Source organism: Engystomops pustulosus, chromosome 1 (genome assembly GCF_040894005.1).
Source record: "Engystomops pustulosus chromosome 1, aEngPut4.maternal, whole genome shotgun sequence".
Classification (NCBI taxonomy): Eukaryota; Metazoa; Chordata; class Amphibia; order Anura; family Leptodactylidae; genus Engystomops; species Engystomops pustulosus.
The window spans coordinates 11,056,048-11,074,430 of NC_092411.1; the positions used below are offsets into that span (position 1 = coordinate 11,056,048).

The window sequence follows — 18,383 nt, forward strand, 5'->3', positions numbered from 1 at the left end:
TGTACTACTCTATAAATGTCACGTCGGCTATCGATTATGGAATGAGAAGGGTCAAAAGCTCTGGATCCGGATCCATTGCTCCTGCCCTGCTGGGGTACAGCACCCCCATTTTCCATTGTCCCCAAGTGCGACTTTACTGACCACAAACTGGTGGAGCAAAATGTGTGATGTCCCTGTCTACTCCAGCTGGCATCCTTCATGTCCTCAACACTGTCCCTTCAGCAATGTGCTCTAGCCTTAAGGTTGCAGTCAACCCCCTGCTACCTTAAACATTCGGCACTTGGTTTCAGATATAAAAAGCAGTTTCTCCCTTAGGAAGCTCTAAAAATTGCTGATAAGTTTTGGTTTTGCCCTTTTTGCTCCCAACTACCTGTGTATGACTTTGGCTCGTTTACCGGACCCTGAATGTGTGCCACTTGCTCCCGACCCATTCCTGCCAAATCACTTCCATCTCTTCTGATCTTGGTGATCTCCCAGTTAATATCTTACACCTGTGAGCTATAAAAACACTTTCTCCATTAGGAAGCTGCCTGAGCAGAGGTTTCCTGCTTTGCTAGGTCCTGCTGAGTTTGGTGTTTGCCTTCTTTGCTCCTGGCTACATTTGTATGACTTTGGCTTGTTTTCTTGTACCCTGAATGTGTTCCACTTCCCCCTGACCCATGCCTGGACTCCTCACTTTGACACCTGTCAAATCAAGTGCCTCAAGAACTATCTCTTCCATCTCTTCTGATCTTGGTGATCTCACAGTAAATCACTTGTGAGCTACGAACCACTTTCTCCCTTTGGAAGCTCCTGAGCAAAGGTTTCCAGTCCTGCAAGGGTAACATCCCGCCGGTTGGGTTATGTTACAAAATTGTGAACCTTTAATATCTTCTAGCTGCAATCTGTGTAGGTTCCATAGCACAGACACTTTTAAGCAATAGTGTAATACCTACTGTGAGATGTCCTTCCCTCAACAAAGCCGCCATCTACTAAGGAATGTTATTAATGATGACCAATCATGCTGGTGCTGGTTGGATGATCCCTTGAGCTGGACACTCCCCAAGGTTATATAAACCTTTGGTGTGGAAAGTTCTGTCTCTTTCTCCTGAGGCACCGCACTCCCCACCACATGACCTGCATCCATCAGGCTCCTGCAGGACTCAAACCAGAGCCTGCCTTGAAGTATTGCATAGCAACTCATCCATCTCCAGCCTGAAGCCACCTATACCAGGCTGTGAGCTTCTCCTGTGGAACTCCATTCAACCAGACACCTCAAACCAGTTCATTGTTCCTGCTGTTTTGGCCATTGCCGTGTTCCTAAATAAACTGTTAGTTTTATGGTTGACATCCCTTGTCTCCGAGTGATCCCTTCGTCAGATTGCTAACACATAGGGCGCCCCATTTATCACCACCCAGGGATCCCCACACCTACATCAAGGTTGCAATATGAAGTACATCTTCAGCCTCTCCCTCCTTCCTTGTGCTTCCACCTGCCGGTGACCTACCAGGTTGTGGACAAGGCCTCATCCCCTGTACCCAGCACCGTGACTGCAGCTGAGTTCTAGGCCGCGCTCCGCCAGTCACTACAGTACCTAAGGGATCCAGCTTCCCCAAATCCAGAAAAAGGCTAGGCCCCGGTGGGGGGATGTTACACCAGTTCCTGCTAAGTTTTTGTTTTTGCCTTCTTTGCTTCTGGCTACTTGTTTATGACTTTGGCTTTGGTTAATTGGATCCTGAATGTTTTCCACTTGCCCCTGACCCACGCCTGGATACCTGACGTAGTCCCTGTGTCGCTTGTCCGATCTAGTGCCTAGAGACCTTTCTCTTATCTTGGTCTACTCCCAGTTAAACCTACACTTGTCTATAAAAACCAGCTTCTCTCTCAGGAGGCTGCATGAGAACTGATTTATAGTCCTGATAAATTGTGTTTTGCCTTAGTTTCTCCAGAATGTTTTTTACTATCGGTCCCTCAATCTGTGGCCTTTGCCACCCATTTCTGGATATCAGAACTTGTGACATCTGCTCAGACTTGTTCTTCAATACCTGACTTTGATCCTGTGTCCCCTCTCCAATCCAGTAACTAGAGACCTCTCTCTTCTGGTGTTGGCCTACCCTCTTACCACATTATGGGGCACATTTACTAAGGGTCCGTTGGACACATTTCCATCGGGTTTCCCGACTATTTCTGATTTGCGCTGAATTGCCTTGGGTTTTTGGCGCATGGGATCAGATTGTGGGGCATCGGCACCGGCTTTCATGCGACACAAATTGGGGCCGTGGCCATTGGAAAACCTGACGGATTCGGACACACCGCAGAATTTAACTTTCAAAATTGTGTTGCAAGATCAGCACTCACATGCACCGGGCAGAAGATGGTGAACTCCGCCGGACCTCAGCGGGGGAAGTGACACATGCAGGAAATTGGACGCACAATCTTAGCAAATCGCGGCAGCTCCGAATCCTCATCGGACATTCCGGATCGGAAACGTCAATGGGACGGGTAAGTAAGTGTGCCCCTATATGTCTGCCCCTTGGAGCAAAACACAGACTTCCCCTTCTGTCTCACAAAGTTCAAATCAGGTGACACAATGGATTCACAACATCTACGCTACAAAATATTTGGTACTCAGGACACAAGAGGCTCCAATATACATAAAATAATGGGTCTATCCTACTGTAGTCACCAGGCAAGATCAACTTCATTCTAATGTGCCCGGGGGCCCTTGAACTGTGTGCGGCCCAGCAGGCAGAAAAAATTAACCCCATGTGAACAAATATGGCTACCAGGAGGTAGAAACACAATTACTGGACTTCTTTTCCGCATGAGGTAGACACCATAATCATTGGTAAGAAACCTTCTGATCTTCTCAAATCAGGGTCAAATGTAGAAAGCAATGCCACCACTCCGCAGCTCCGCTCCTCACCCTCACACATGTTCTCCTGTACCTTCTGATCTTGAGGCATAAATTCTGACCACAATGATTGACAGGTTTGTGCCTCGGAGCTCTCTCTATGTAGCCATCATCCACCTACGTTGGTCTTCTAAATCTCATCTCCCAGGGCCAAGTAGCCTCAATGAGTGTAACACAAGACCAATCACCGCCTCCGGCTTCTGAGATTTTCAGCATTTCCTGGATCTATAAATATTTCAGCTTGTAGCTACTTAGCAATCAGCCCTGACCCGTGTCCTGGAAAACCATGTAATAGAACCAAGTAGTAATTGACCAGAAGCAAAGTGGTGATTCAGTCAACAATGACCCATTATCTGCAAAGCCCAGATGAAAGTATTTGCTTGTATTAAGACTCTACATATGCAGAAGAGAACGAGATGCGACTAGAGACGGGATCAAGGCTACTTCCGATACTCCGGCTATGACTATAGGACATCAGATCCTCAAGGTGTTTGCTGATGCCCCAAAAAGATGTCTACAAAAAAAATATTCAGGAGGCCAATATTCTCCGTCTGCCACATCTCAGCAGATCATGGTGGTTAAAGCAAAAGCAGGTGATGGCGAATTTCTGTTATGTATGGATTGTATGGCAATAGATATTATGTGTATTGTTATCAAGGATGGGGGTGATCAGATATGCCGAGTACCAGGAATTTTAAAGGGACTCTACCGTGTCCACCAAACATTATAATCTGCTGGTAGCATGCTGTAGAGAAATGCACCATGAGTTACAACATGACCTTTATTATTTCTGTCCATTTTGCCATTTTCAAAGATATTCCCAGTTAAATCCGTCTGCAAATAAGGTAGTTAGTGCACCATTGACCGGAGCACCTAAATCATGTCCCTCTTCTTCCATTGTTGCCCCTGTACTTCTCACCAGACAAATCTCTTGTTTATCTGACATAGAGGGTAGTAGTCTGGGCAGGAATAACTGCTCCCAGCGGTAAGGACACTCTCAGGGTGCATCAACTGTCTCATTAGCATATGGATTGAAATGGGAATTTCTCAGCAATGGAAATCGATAGAAATAATAGGTATATTTGAAACCAGAAAGCATTTCTAGTGCACAACAGCCTGGGGCTTATTTACTAAGGGTCCGCGGATCACACTTTAGTCGAATTTTCAAAATTTTCGGGATTTGGGCGGCTGTGACAAGTATTTAACTGGGGATCGTGTCGCACGCAATCAGATTGTGGCGTAGCTGCGCTGGCTTCCATGCGACAGAAATCGGGGGGGGCGGGTCGTCGGACGATCCGACTGATTCGGACTCTGCGGCAAATTTACTTACGTACTTGGTCCTGTCGCGATCCCCGATTTCGATGGTCCGACGCAGATGTAATCAGGCGCGATTCACGAAGCTCGTGCGCCCGAGTTCCTGCATCCGTCGCTTCCCTGCCGAGGTCTGCCGGAGTTCACCTTCTTCCTGATTCCTGTAAGTGCGTGTCTTGCAACACAATTCTAAATGTTAAGTCCCACGGGTAGTCCGAATCCGTCGGGTTGCCCGACGGCCACACCACCCGATTTGTGTCGTGTGCAAGCTGGTGCCAATGTGCCAAAATCCGATCATGTGCAGCAAAATCCCCGGCTCGATGTGGCGCAAAACGGATAGCGTCGGGAAAACCCGACGAAAAGCGGACCCCTAGTAAATGAGCCCCTCTGTCTGGAGGAGGAGGTAGGTCCCTTTCCTAGCAGGATTTCCAGGTTGCAATCTGCAGAATAGTCTTAGACCCCCCTCCTATCTGTATAACATTTCCTTGGGTATGGTGGTGATATCACAGCAGTACCACGAGCCATGATTTCACTATGTGGCCCCGTGCCACCCAGGAGCCTCGAAGAGGGATCATTGAGGACATTGAAAAATCAAAGGAAGAGATAACATCCGGTGTAATCCCGGGGGATTCTGCCGCATTACAACATCATATTTTGCATAAAGGCGAAATTGGATTAAAACAAAATTAATGAACATCACAGATTATTTTTCGTGCAGGTTTTATAATCCTTTTTTAATAAGGTTCCTGCACAGCTAATGACTCTAGTGAAATGTTCAGATTGGTATCATGTAGTAGGGCAGCTCCGTACCTGTATTAAAGGGATTTGCTGGTTATGGAAAAGAACATTTCTAGATACTATACGAGGACATTGAGAGAAGATTTTGGAGAGTATCTACTTCAGGACTTCTAGTGATCAGATGGAAAGTGGCAAAAAAAAAGTCCGGACTTTACACTTAAATGGGTCATAAAACATGTTTTTCAAACCCCGGTCAACCCCTTTAAGGCCTATTGATTTTAATTTGAACGGTGTAATTCCTTATTTTCTCCCCCGGAGGTGCTGTAGGGAAATTGAACTCTTCTTTCCAGGTTCCTCCACAGATTCGAGCTGATCACTGGGATTTACAAATTACACATTCTGTAGGTTTGATTCAGTAGACGGTGGAGGTTGCGGCAACTAGGGTTGTTCTGGACGTCCTGAAATTTCAGAGTGTTTTTATGTGAGCCCAGTATAGCGAGTATTTTTTATATTTGTACAACTATCAGATGAAGAGGCTCCATAAGCCACCTATATTGTTGGCAGTATTTGAGGGTCCCATTCCCTGTTGTGTTCTCCTTGCCAGTACTATTTAAAGGGTTAACACTCATGATTGGTGGCAGCATGTTGATATATACTTTTATTCAAGGTTTGACTTCAATCACTACTCTTAAACAGTTAATTTGTTTTGCTTATCTTAATGTATCTTATGTGTATTCCCCTGGGGCAATGCAGGCTGTTTATTGGCTAGCCACCTGGAACCTTCCAGAGACTGAGACCTAGAGGGAGATTTATCAGAAGTATCTGAGAGCAGAACTATTCTAGTTGAGCTCTGATTGGTTGCCGTGGGTAACTAGAACAGTTCTGCTCTCAGACATTTCCGATAAATCTTCCCCCTAGAGTCTACAAATATAGGCTCAGCCCTAGGGTTCTGTTGGTAATTCTATGTACTTTTGTATAAATGCAATAGTGAAGCAGGAAGCCTCGGCTCCCCACATCTCCATTAATCCCGAGCCACAGCTCTGTGCCACAGAGGCCACGGTGGGGGTTGCAGGAAGGGACGCACGTAAGAGGATGGGTAATATACAGGGGGGGTTGTCACAGGAGGGGGGCATTTTTACACAAAATCAGAGGAACAGCGGGGTCCACGGATTGTTTCTTAGGACTCGGAGGTTGTACAAAGCCATAATGTACTTACATACATGATCTCTGCAGGTTATTACATACATGATCTCTGCAGGTTATTACATACATGATCTCTGCAGGATGTTACATACATGATCTCTGCAGGTTATTACATACATGATCTCTGCAGGTTATTCCATACATGATCTCTGCAGGATGTTACATACATGATCTCTGCAGGTTATTACATACATGATCTCTGCAGGATGTTACATACATGATCTCTGCAGGTTATTACATACATGATCTCTGCAGGTTGTTACATACATGATCTCTGCAGGTTATTACATACATGATCTCTGCAGGTTGTTACATACATGATCTCTGCAGGTTATTACATACATGATCTCTGCAGGTTGTTACATACATGATCTCTGCAGGTTATTCCATACATGATCTCTGCAGGTTATTACATACATGATCTCTGCAGGTTGTTACATACATGATCTCTGCAGGTTATTCCATACATGATCTCTGCAGGTTATTCCATACATGATCTCTGCAGGTTATTACATACATGATCTCTGCAGGTTATTACATACATGATCTCTGCAGGTTATTCCATACATGATCTCTGCAGGTTATTACATACATGATCTCTGCAGGCTATTACATACATGATCTCTGCAGGTTGTTACATACATGATCTCTGCAGGTTATTACATACATGATCTCTGCAGATTGTTACATACATGATCTCTGCAGGTTGTTACATACATGATCTCTGCAGGTTGTTACATACATGATCTCTGCAGGTTATTACATACATGATCTCTGCAGATTGTTACATACATGATCTCTACAGGTTATTACATACATGATCTCTGCAGGTTATTACATACATGATCTCTGCAGGTTATTCTATACATGATCTCTGCAGATTGTTACATACATGATCTCTACAGGTTATTACATACATGATCTCTGCAGGTTATTGCATACATGATCTCTGCAGGTTATTGCATACATGATCTCTGCAGGTTATTACATACATGATCTCTGCAGGTTATTACATACATGATCTCTGCAGGTTATTACATACATGATCTCTACAGGTTATTACATACATGATCTCTACAGGTTATTACATACATGATCTCTGCAGGTTATTGCATACATGATCTCTGCAGGTTATTACATACATGATCTCTGCAGGTTATTACATACATGATCTCTGCAGGTTATTACATACATGATCTCTACAGGTTATTACATACATGATCTCTACAGGTTATTACATACATGATCTCTGCAGGTTATTGCATACATGATCTCTGCAGGTTATTACATACATGATCTCTGCAGGTTATTACATACATGATCTCTGCAGGTTATTCTATACATGATCTCTGCAGATTGTTACATACATGATCTCTACAGGTTATTACATACATGATCTCTGCAGGATGTTACATACATGATCTCTGCAGGTTATTACATACATGATCTCTGCAGGTTATTACATACATGATCTCTGCAGGATGTTACATACATGATCTCTGCAGGTTATTACATACATGATCTCTGCAGGTTATTCTATACATGATCTCTGCAGGTTATTGCATACATGATCTCTGCAGGTTATTACATACATGATCTCTGCAGGTTATTGCATACATGATCTCTGCAGGTTATTACATACATGATCTCTGCAGATTGTTACATACATGATCTCTGCAGGATGTTACATACATGATCTCTGCAGGATGTTACATACATGATCTCTGCAGGTTATTACATACATGATCTCTGCAGGATGTTACATACATGATCTCTGCAGGTTATTACATACATGATCTCTGCAGGTTATTCTATACATGATCTCTGCAGGTTATTGCATACATGATCTCTGCAGGTTATTACATACATGATCTCTGCAGGTTATTACATACATGATTTCTGCAGGTTATTACATACATGATCTCTGCAGGTTATTACATACATGATCTCTGCAGGATGTTACATACATGATCTCTGCAGGATATTACATACATGATCTCTGCAGGATGTTACATACATGATCTCTGCAGGTTATTACATACATGATCTCTGCAGGTTATTACATATATGATTTCTGCAGGTTATTACATACATGATCTCTGCAGGTTATTACATACATGATCTCTGCAGGTTATTCCATACATGATTTCTGCAGGTTATTACATACATGATTTCTGCAGGTTATTACATACATGATCTCTGCAGGTTATTACATACATGATCTCTGCAGGATGTTACATACATGATCTCTGCAGGTTATTACATACATGATTTCTGCAGGTTATTACATACATGATCTCTGCAGGTTATTACATACATGATCTCTGCAGGATGTTACATACATGATCTCTGCAGGTTATTACATACATGATCTCTGCAGGATGTTACATACATGATCTCTGCAGGTTATTACATACATGATCTCTGCAGGTTATTACATACATGATCTCTGCGGGTTATTACATACATGATCTCTGCAGGTTATTACATACATGATCTCTGCAGGTTATTACATACATGATCTCTGCAGGCTATTACATACATGATCTCTGCAGGATGTTACATACATGATCTCTGCAGGTTATTACATACATGATCTCTGCAGGATGTTACATACATGATCTCTGTAGATCGCTGTAAGTGGTTGAGTATCCAGGGGCGGCCGCTGTATGTAGAGGTCTCTGTGTTGTATTTTTGTAGCTTAAATAACAAAATCTTTACAGCTTCTATAAAGAGCAGGAGGGAGCGGGGGGTCTCATCACACCGGGGAAGCGTCCTCCCAGTGCACCGCCACCGCTCAGGTGCCCGACGTCCTCTCTAGTCAGCTGCGCCCGCATCACCATTGATTTTACTATTGATCTTAAATCATTTGCTCCGGTGCCAAGTGGATGTCAGCTGCAGCCTGCGCCTTCCTTCTGCCTCCTCCCGGACGCCGCCTGCTGCTTTTGTTTAAGCCGGCGGAAGAGAAATACGCGGTTTGGCGCTTATTGCGCCCCCATTGTTTCCATAAATCTCGGGGTGGTTGGTGAAAGTGCAGGGCCGGGGGCCGCCATTGCTATGTGATTACTGATCAGAGCCGCCACGATCCGTATCCTTTGGCACAGACGGGTGATATATGGTCCCATATTAAACTCTTTTACCCTTCCTGTCTGTTAAACCTTTTGCTGCATGTTCCCTTAAAGGGAACCTACCACCCCGATTCTACCTATAAAGGTAGACGGGGTGGTAGGTGGATGGATGGGACGTGAGGATAGCCCTTTTTTGGGCTAATCCTCACGTCCCGGGTGTCTTTTACAAAACTTTATTACATCTATATGCAAATTTTTTTATGCGGCTACTGGGGCGTGGAGTAGCCGGACATTAGGCTACTAGTCGCGGCTACTCCACGCCCCAGTAGCCGCGTTACTCCGCCTACCAGGAAATCTTCGGCGCGCAGCTCCTGGTAGCTGCACGCCCTCGTCCGAGTCCCCCGGCTAGTTCCGGCCCCGGAGCTGCGGCCGCGCAGCTGAAGGCCGGACCCGGTCGAAGGGGACCCGGCCGAAGATTATCTGGTAGGCGGAGTAACGCGGCTACTGGGGCGTGGAGTAGCCGCGACTAGTAGCCTCATGTCCGGCTACTCCACGCCCCAGTAGCCGCATAAAAAAATTTGCATATAATTGTAATAAAGTTTTGTAAAAGACGCCCGGAACGTGAGGATTACCCCAAAAAAGGGCTATCCTCACGTCCCATCCATCCACCTACCACCCCGTCTACCTTTATAGGTAGGTGCCCTTTAAAGAGAGAAAGTAACCAACAAGTGGTGTGCCCTTTGTGTCAGTGGGGCTACCATAATCATGCGGTGCTGTGCACTGATGATACACTGCAGCCGCAACCAACAGAGTAGGGACCCAATAAAAAGGGGTCACTGTGAAAAATCTAGTGGGTGTATGAAATTTGACTCAAATAGGACTGAGAGGCTCTTGGCTATTTTTATAAATCATAAGTATAACATTGGGATGTGAGGTCCACGTCTTTCGTCTACAGAGTTGAAGGACTGTAACCATTATGCGGGTTGCCTTCAAAAAGATTATATCCAATCTCTGATAACCTCCACGCTCTGTGCCTTAAAGGAAATCTACCATCAAAATCCAACATCATCCATCATAATCTCACACAGTGTTAGGGTGGAAGTGCTCCTGCACAGTGTAACAGCCTGTGAAGCTACAGCATAGGAAGGGCGATGGTAACACCACCCAGAGGGTGCATGGCTCATTAGCATAATTATAAAAGGTGATATTAGAAGGAAGATAACACTGCTAAGAAATGGCGCACGGACGAAAATGGTCTGATCTAGCTCCCCTTTAATGAAGGTGAAATAGAACTCCAAAGATCAGCTCTGTGCAGCTCTAAGCCAAAAATTGTGCCAATAAACATGTCGGTAAAATAGAAGCGCAGGAAAAGTGTTGGATTCCCAAGTGGAACCCAAATTGTCCGCCCAAAAAAAAGCTGTGAGTGTCAGAAAAGCGCCAATATTGTACCGCAACACTTCATAAATTTCAAAAACTTTCCAAAATGTTTGCCCCCCAACGTGTTTGTCTGCCTCTTGGGACCTACTCAAATCTCTCCACTGAGGATTTGGACCAAAACCAAATTTTTAGAAATTCACTGATTTGTTGTAAATGTATCTACCCCCCCCCCCCTCTATTCTTTATCACAAAAATTTCAATAGATATAAAAGAAAAAAACATCAAATTAATAAATAATAAATTCATCATAAGAAACATCATAAAACAACTTACCAGAGGTCACACCCACATCAGACAATAGACCCAAAAAAAGTGTGAGAGATCCTAGAACAAAAGAAAATAGGATTCTGTTACGCTTCATCGTGCACTGACATCTGTGTTATATTTCATGCTTCTATTCATCAATATTTTTAAGACCTCTGCTTGCTGTCAGTCAGCGGATAGATCCTGGTGACAAATCCCAGTACTGCTCACTGCTGAGGGTTTGCTACAGCGTAGAGATATTTAGTGTCCCATCTAGTGGCGCTCCAGAGATCATCTAAGGTAAATGTGGCTGAGCTGCAATACCAAGCACGGCCACTATGCAATGTACGGCGCTGTGCTCGATAGCCTATGAAAAGGAAGGAGCGCTCATCCAAAGGACCCTCACTGGCACAGACACAAACTTTAGAACAAAATTTACCAAGTTACAGAGTATATTAGCCTCCCCAACACACAATTGTCCATTCAGGATTATGGAAAAGCTGGGTGGGAAGCGAGAAGTTGTAAAGTTGTATGAATTTTTAAAGCATTGCGGGAGAGTTTGCAGTGAAAGCAAATTTGCCACCTCATGAGCCACATACAAACCTGTGTGGCCCTTTAAGATGACATGATGAGGGTGGCAGAGCATGGCACAGGATGGGGAAGGCATTGCTGGATGGTTACATCTGTGACTGGCACTATAAGCACTGTATGTATAGGGCTATCTGTGGGGTAAAGGATGCATCTGTGACTGGCACTATAAGGACTGTATGTATATGGCTATCTGTGGGGTAAAGGATGCATCTGTGACTGGCACTATAAGCACTGTATGTATAGGGCTATCTGTGGGGTAAAGGATGCATCTGTGACTGGCACTATAAGGACTGTATGTATAGGGTTATCTGTGGGGTAAAGGATGCATCTGTGACTGGCACTATAAGGACTGTATGTATAGGGCTATCTGTGGGGTAAAGGATGCATCTGTGACTGGCACTATGGAGGATGTCTGTTACCAAGTGGTACAGTAGCGAGTATCTCTAAGTAGCACTATAGATGGAATCAGTAACCACCTGGCACAACATACAACATCTGTAAATGGCGCTATAGAAGGAATGTGTCACTAAGTGGCACTATAGGAGGCATCTGCAAATAACTACCGCTATAGAGGGCATGGATAACTAACTGGCACTACAGAGGGCACCTATAACTGGCACTGTAGAGGAAATCTAGCTAAAACTATAGAGGGCATCTGTAACTAACTGCACTATAGAAAGCAGCTGTACATGGCACTATACAGTATCTCTATGTAACTGACACTGTACACGGCATCTATAAGTGGCATAATACAGGGAATCTGTAACTAACTTGCACCATAGAGGGCATCTGTAACTAACTGGCACCATAGAGGGAATCTGTAACTAACTGGCACCATAGAGGGAATCTGTAACTAACTGGCACCATGGAGGGCATCTGTAACTAACTGGCACCATAGAGGGCATCTGTAACTAACTGGCACCATGGAGGGCATCTGTAACTAACTGGCACCATGGAGGGCATCTGTAACTAACTGGCACAATAGAGAGAATCTGTAACTAACTGGCACCATGGAGGGCAACTGTAACTAACTGGCACCATAGAGAGAATCTGTAACTAACTGGCACCATAGAGGGCATCTGTAACTAACTGGCACCATAGAGGGCATCTGTAACTAACTTGCACCATGGAGGGAATCTGTAACTAACTGGCACCATAGAGGGAATCTGTAACTAACAGGCACCATAGAGGGAATCTGTAACTAATTGGCACCATAGAGGGCATCTGTAACTAACTGGCACCATGGAGGGCATCTGTAACTAACTGGCACAATAGAGAGAATCTGTAACTAACTGGCATCATAGGGGGCATCTGTAACTAACTGGCACCATGGAGGGCATCTGTAGCTAACTGGCACCATGGAGGGCAACTGTAACTAACTGGCACCATAGAGAGAATCTGTAACTAACTGGCACCATAGAGGGCATCTGTAACTAACTGGCACCATAGAGGGCATCTGTAACTAACTTGCACCATGGAGGGAATCTGTAACTAACTGGCACCATAGAGGGAATCTGTAACTAATTGGCACCATAGAGGGCATCTGTAACTAACTGGCACCATGGAGGGCATGTGTAACTAACTGGCACCATAGAGAGAATCTGTAACTAACTGGCACCATAGAGGGCATCTGTAACTAACTTGCACCATGGAGGGCATCTGTAACTAACTGGCACCATAGATGGCACCATAGATGGCACCATGGAGGGCATCTGTAACTAACTGGCACCATAGAGAGAATCTGTAACTAACTGGCACCATAGAGGGCATCTGTAACTAACTTGCACCATGGAGGGCATCTGTAACTAACTGGCACCATAGATGGCATCTGTAACTAACTTGCACCATGGAGGGAATCTGTAACTAACTGGCACCATAGAGGGAATCTGTAACTAATTGGCACCATAGAGGGCATCTGTAACTAACTGGCACCATGGAGGGCATCTGTAACTAACTGGCACCATAGAGAGAATCTGTAACTAACTGGCACCATAGAGGGCATCTGTAACTAACTTGCACCATGGAGGGCATCTGTAACGAATTGGCACCATAGAGGGCATCTGTATCTAACTGGCACCATGGAGGGCATCTGTAACTAACTGGCACCATAGAGAGAATCTGTAACTAACTGGCACCATAGAGGGCATCTGTAACTAACTTGCACCATGGAGGGAATCTGTAACTAACTGGCACCATAGAGGGAATCTGTAACTAATTGGCACCATAGAGGGCATCTGTAACTAACTGGCACCATGGAGGGTATCGGTAACTAACTGGCACCATAGAGGGAATCTGTAACTAACTGGCACCATGGAGGGCATCTGTAACTAACTGGCACCATGGAGGGCATCTGTAACTAACTGGCACCATGGAGGGCATCTGTAACTAAGTGGCACCATAGAGGGAATCTGTAACTAACTGGCACCATAGAGGGTATCTGTAACTGGCACCATAGATGGCATCTGTAACTGGCACCAATGAGGGCATAAGTAACGAACTGCACTACAGAAAGCATCTGTAAATGGCACTATACAGGGCACCAGTAACTAGATGGCTCAATAGAGAGTATCCATATGTAACTGGCACTATAGAGGGCCTCTGTAACTAATTGGCACCATAGAGGGCATCTGTAACTAACTGGCACCATGGAGGGTATCGGTAACTAACTGGCACCATAGAGGGAATCTGTAACTAACTGGCACCATGGAGGGCATCTGTAACTAACTGGCACCATGGAGGGTATCTGTAACTAACTGGCACCATGGAGGGAATCTGTAACTAACTGGCACCATAGAGGGAATCTGTAACTAACTGGCACCATGGAGGGCATCTGTAACTAACTGGCACCATGGAGGGCATCTGTAACTAACTGGCACCATGGAGGGCATCTGTAACTAAGTGGCACCATAGAGGGAATCTGTAACTAACTGGCACCATAGAGGGTATCTGTAACTGGCACCATAGATGGCATCTGTAACTGGCATCAATGAGGGCATAAGTAACGAACTGCACTACAGAAAGCATCTGTAAATGGCACTAAACAGGGCACCAGTAACTAGATGGCACAATAGACAGTATCCATATGTAACTGGCACTACAGAGGGCATCTGTAACTAAATGGCACTTTATACATTTGTAACTAACTGACACTATAAAGGGCATCTGCAAGTGGCACTATAGAGGGTACCTGTAAGTAACCGTATACTATGACACTATAAACAACATCTGTAACTAACAGACACTATAAAGGGCATCTGTAGCGGGCATTATAAAAGGCATCTGAAATAATATAGGCATAGTAGGGCATCTGTAACTAAGTGGCACTGTAGGTGGCATCTGAAACTAACTGGCTTAATAGGACATTTGTAACTAACTGGCATTGTAGAGGGCATCTATAACCCTCACTATAACATCACCAAGAGGCACTATAGAGGGAATCTGTAACTGGCACCAAAGAGGGCATCTGTCCCTGGCATTACCAGAGGATAAGTGGATGGCAATCTTGGGAACATATTTTGATTGGAATCAGAACTTGAGGGTAGTAATCTGGGGGCATCTTTGATTGTAATTCTGCCCTCTATGATAAGTATTTTGAGGGACATGTATATAGACAATCTGGGGTGGGGGGGGGGGGAACTCATAGACTAATGGAGGGGCTGTACCCCCCCCCCCCCCTCCTACATGTGGGAAGTCAGAAGCAAATAACCATCGGCTCATCCTCTTCCCCTTCCTGGGTGGAGTGTGGTCTATACCGCTGGGAGGCATGTATCATCTAGGAGGTGCACACCCTATTATAGGGATATCGTAGCTATAAGTAAATCATTGGAAACATTTGAGAACTGCTTGAAAATGTTTAATAGTTGTATAAGTTTAGTTTATATAAATATACTATATAGAAAACATACTATATAGACAACACATGCCATGCAGGGTCAGTAAAAAGCTGGATAACAGTTAACAGCAACCCAGCATATAAAAAGGACTATCACCTTATACTTTCTACCTCTGGAAAACCACTAGTGCGGATCTGCAGCGAGGAAACGCTGAATTCTCTGCTGCGCCCCCCCCCCCCATCCTCCTGCCTTGGGTCCGTTACTTCCCTGCGTCATGCAGGAGGTGCAGCGATGCTGAAATCCTACATTCAGCTGATCAGACGTTATACAAAGTTGCCAAGTGCTGCGAGGTTCTAATCAGTCCCATAGGATTAGGTGTTACAGATGTATCCAAAGACTGGGATGAGATTTTAACATTCCTGGCCTTGGGGGCTGTAAGGAAAGCTGATGATATAACACAGCGAGCTGCATGTATAGGAACTATCCAAATCCAGGACTGCAGAGATCATAAGGGCAAACTAGGCTCCGACCTGGGGCAGCGCAGACTGAGGGGCACAATGGTGAAAGCTGTAACATATCTGTATTTCATTGGATGTCCACACAGTAAACCAGGAATAATAAGGGCGGTGTCACATTAGTCACGGATGTGAGCACCGCCGTGCCACGGTCTGATCACTATGCTGGTGACTAAACTCTGTGCATCATATTGATATATAATATATAATGAGTTCTTGTTTCCTCGATATGCAGCAGAGCCGACCCCTCTGCAGGGGATAAAATGTCCTTTCTAGGATTCTCTCTTTCACTCATTTAGTAATAAAATATTTGCCTCCAAAGTTGTAGGCAAATGAGCAGAGAATAGTCATATTTTGCCTGTGATGAGTCAAGTTTAGAGGTTGCAGGAGAACAGTCACTTCAGACGCCACCATCTCTGGTTTTATAGCACCTAGAAACATGAGGGCACATTTACTAAAAACAGTGCAAACTACGCAATGTGCAGTATCCTGTGTAGTGCACAGGGGGCGCCAGATTCATGAAATGCTGCCCCGACATTTTTTTGGTCCACCTTTCACATGGGGCGCCTGGCACAATTCTGTTTTTGCATGATAAATGTGCCACATGGTCCAATTGAGCACTGGAACGTCCCTTTCAGTGCAGAAATTTGTGGTGCGTCGAGAATAGTGCAGCCGTGACATAAATGTGGCGCAGACACTTCTTAAATACCTGTGCAAAGGCCAACAGAAAACAGGCGCAAGGTCCTTGGTAAATGAGCCCCACGGTGTTGTATTGATATGATTCTCATATTTTTATCACATCAGTAGTGGTGAGCCGACCCAAACCGCAAAATTCGGGTCTAGCTCAAACAACCACCCCCATTAAAGCCCACAATCGGCGCACCTATGAACACAGTGGGGCTTATTTACTAAGGGTCCCAGATTGCACTTTCATTGAACTGTTCACCTTTTTTGGAGATTGCGCAGCTTTGACAGGTAAAGTGATCAGGTGTCTGCCTGGGATTGTGTCGAGAGCGTTCAGATTTTGGTGCAGCTTCGCTGGCTTTAATGCGGCAGAAATCGGGAGACGGTGCCGTTGGACGATCCGACTTTCAAATTGTGTCGCAAGACAATGCACTTACATGCACCGGGAAGAAGAAGGTGAACTCCGGCGGACCGGGAAGTGACACATGCAGGATATCGGCTGCACGCGTGAATCGCGGCAGGGTGATGTCCCACATGGCGTTTTTAGGCCGTTTTTAGATCGTAAAAAACCCATGCGGTTTTTTAAAACACATGCTTTTTTGTCCATTTTTAGTTGCACAAATCCGGAAAATCAGACAAAACTAAAAACGGCCTAAAAACACCATGTGTGACATCACCCTTATACACAGACAATGTACTTTCGTGAACTCCTCGGACAGGGTAAGTAAATGTGCCCCAGTGATTTAAATGCCAATGGCGACTTTAAAACTGTTACTGGTGGGCTTTTGGGTCAGAGTTTGAACAGAAAGGACTTGTGGTTCTGTGATTTCCTGAACCGGTGACACAAGTTTTAAAAAAGTCAGGAATTGTTTTTTTATCTGCAGCTCGATGTCTGTAACTGCCTGTATCTCTAGTTCTGTAGATCACAGAACCACAAGCTTAAATCTTTAATATGACACCAGAAATTTCCGGGTGCTAAAGAACAGAAGATTCTGTAATAATATAATAATAACTGAAGTTTCTATCAAGGGCCAATAGCTGGGGCCATAATTCCTTATGAGAAGGAGGTATATGTGTTACCTATTGCACACACTGGCAGCACACTGGGGCTCATTTACTTACCCGGTCCTGACGCAATCCCGTGGCGCGTTATCCGACGAGGATTTAGGTCTGCCGGCATTCACTAAGATTGTGCGCCCGATATCCTGCATGTGTCGCTTCCCCGCTCAGGTCCCCGGAGTTCACCTTCTTCTTCCTGGTGCATGTAAGTGCATTGTCCGTGTATAATGCGCTGTGCGGGGAGTCACTAAGATCATGCACCCGATATCCTGCATGTGTCGCTTCCCCGCTCAGGTCCCCGGAGTTCACCTTGTTCTTCCTGGTGCATGTAAGTGCATTGTCCGTGTATAATGCGCTGTGCCGCGATTCACTAAGATTGTGTGCCCGATATCCTGCATGTGTCGCTTCCCCGCTCAGGTCCCCGGAGTTCACCTTCTTCTTCCTGGTGCATGTAAGTGTATTGTCCGTGTATAATGCGCTGTGCGGGGAGTCACTAAGATCATGCACCCGATATCCTGCATGTGTCGCTTCCCCGCTCAGGTCCCCGGAGTTCACCTTCTTCTTCCTGGTGCATGTAAGTGCATTGTCCGTGTATGATGCGCTGTGCGGGGAGTCACTAAGATCATGCACCCGATATCCTGCATGTGTCGCTTCCCCGCTCAGGTCCCCGGAGTTCACCTTCTTCTTCCCGGTGCATGTGAGTGCTTAATCTTGCGACACCAATCGCTTTTTAAATTGTTTTCCGAATCCATCGGCTTGTCCAACGGCCACGCCCCCCCCCCATTTCTGACGCGTGAAAGCCGGCGC

At 45.1% G+C, this 18,383-nt stretch overlaps 1 protein-coding gene across 2 annotated transcripts in view; it reads right to left on the minus strand.

Annotated features, from left to right (window-relative positions):
- Positions 1-18,383, minus strand: part of ZBTB7C (zinc finger and BTB domain containing 7C) — a 113,343-nt gene that overhangs the window by 61,417 nt on the left and 33,543 nt on the right. Inside the window, exon 2 of one of the 2 annotated variants that reach the window (XM_072133096.1) lies at positions 10,925-10,975. The exons of the other annotated variant lie outside the window; for it this stretch is intronic. The gene's annotated coding sequence lies outside the window, so the exon portion shown is untranslated. The remainder of the gene's footprint in view (positions 1-10,924; positions 10,976-18,383) is intronic. 2 annotated transcript variants of the gene reach the window in all.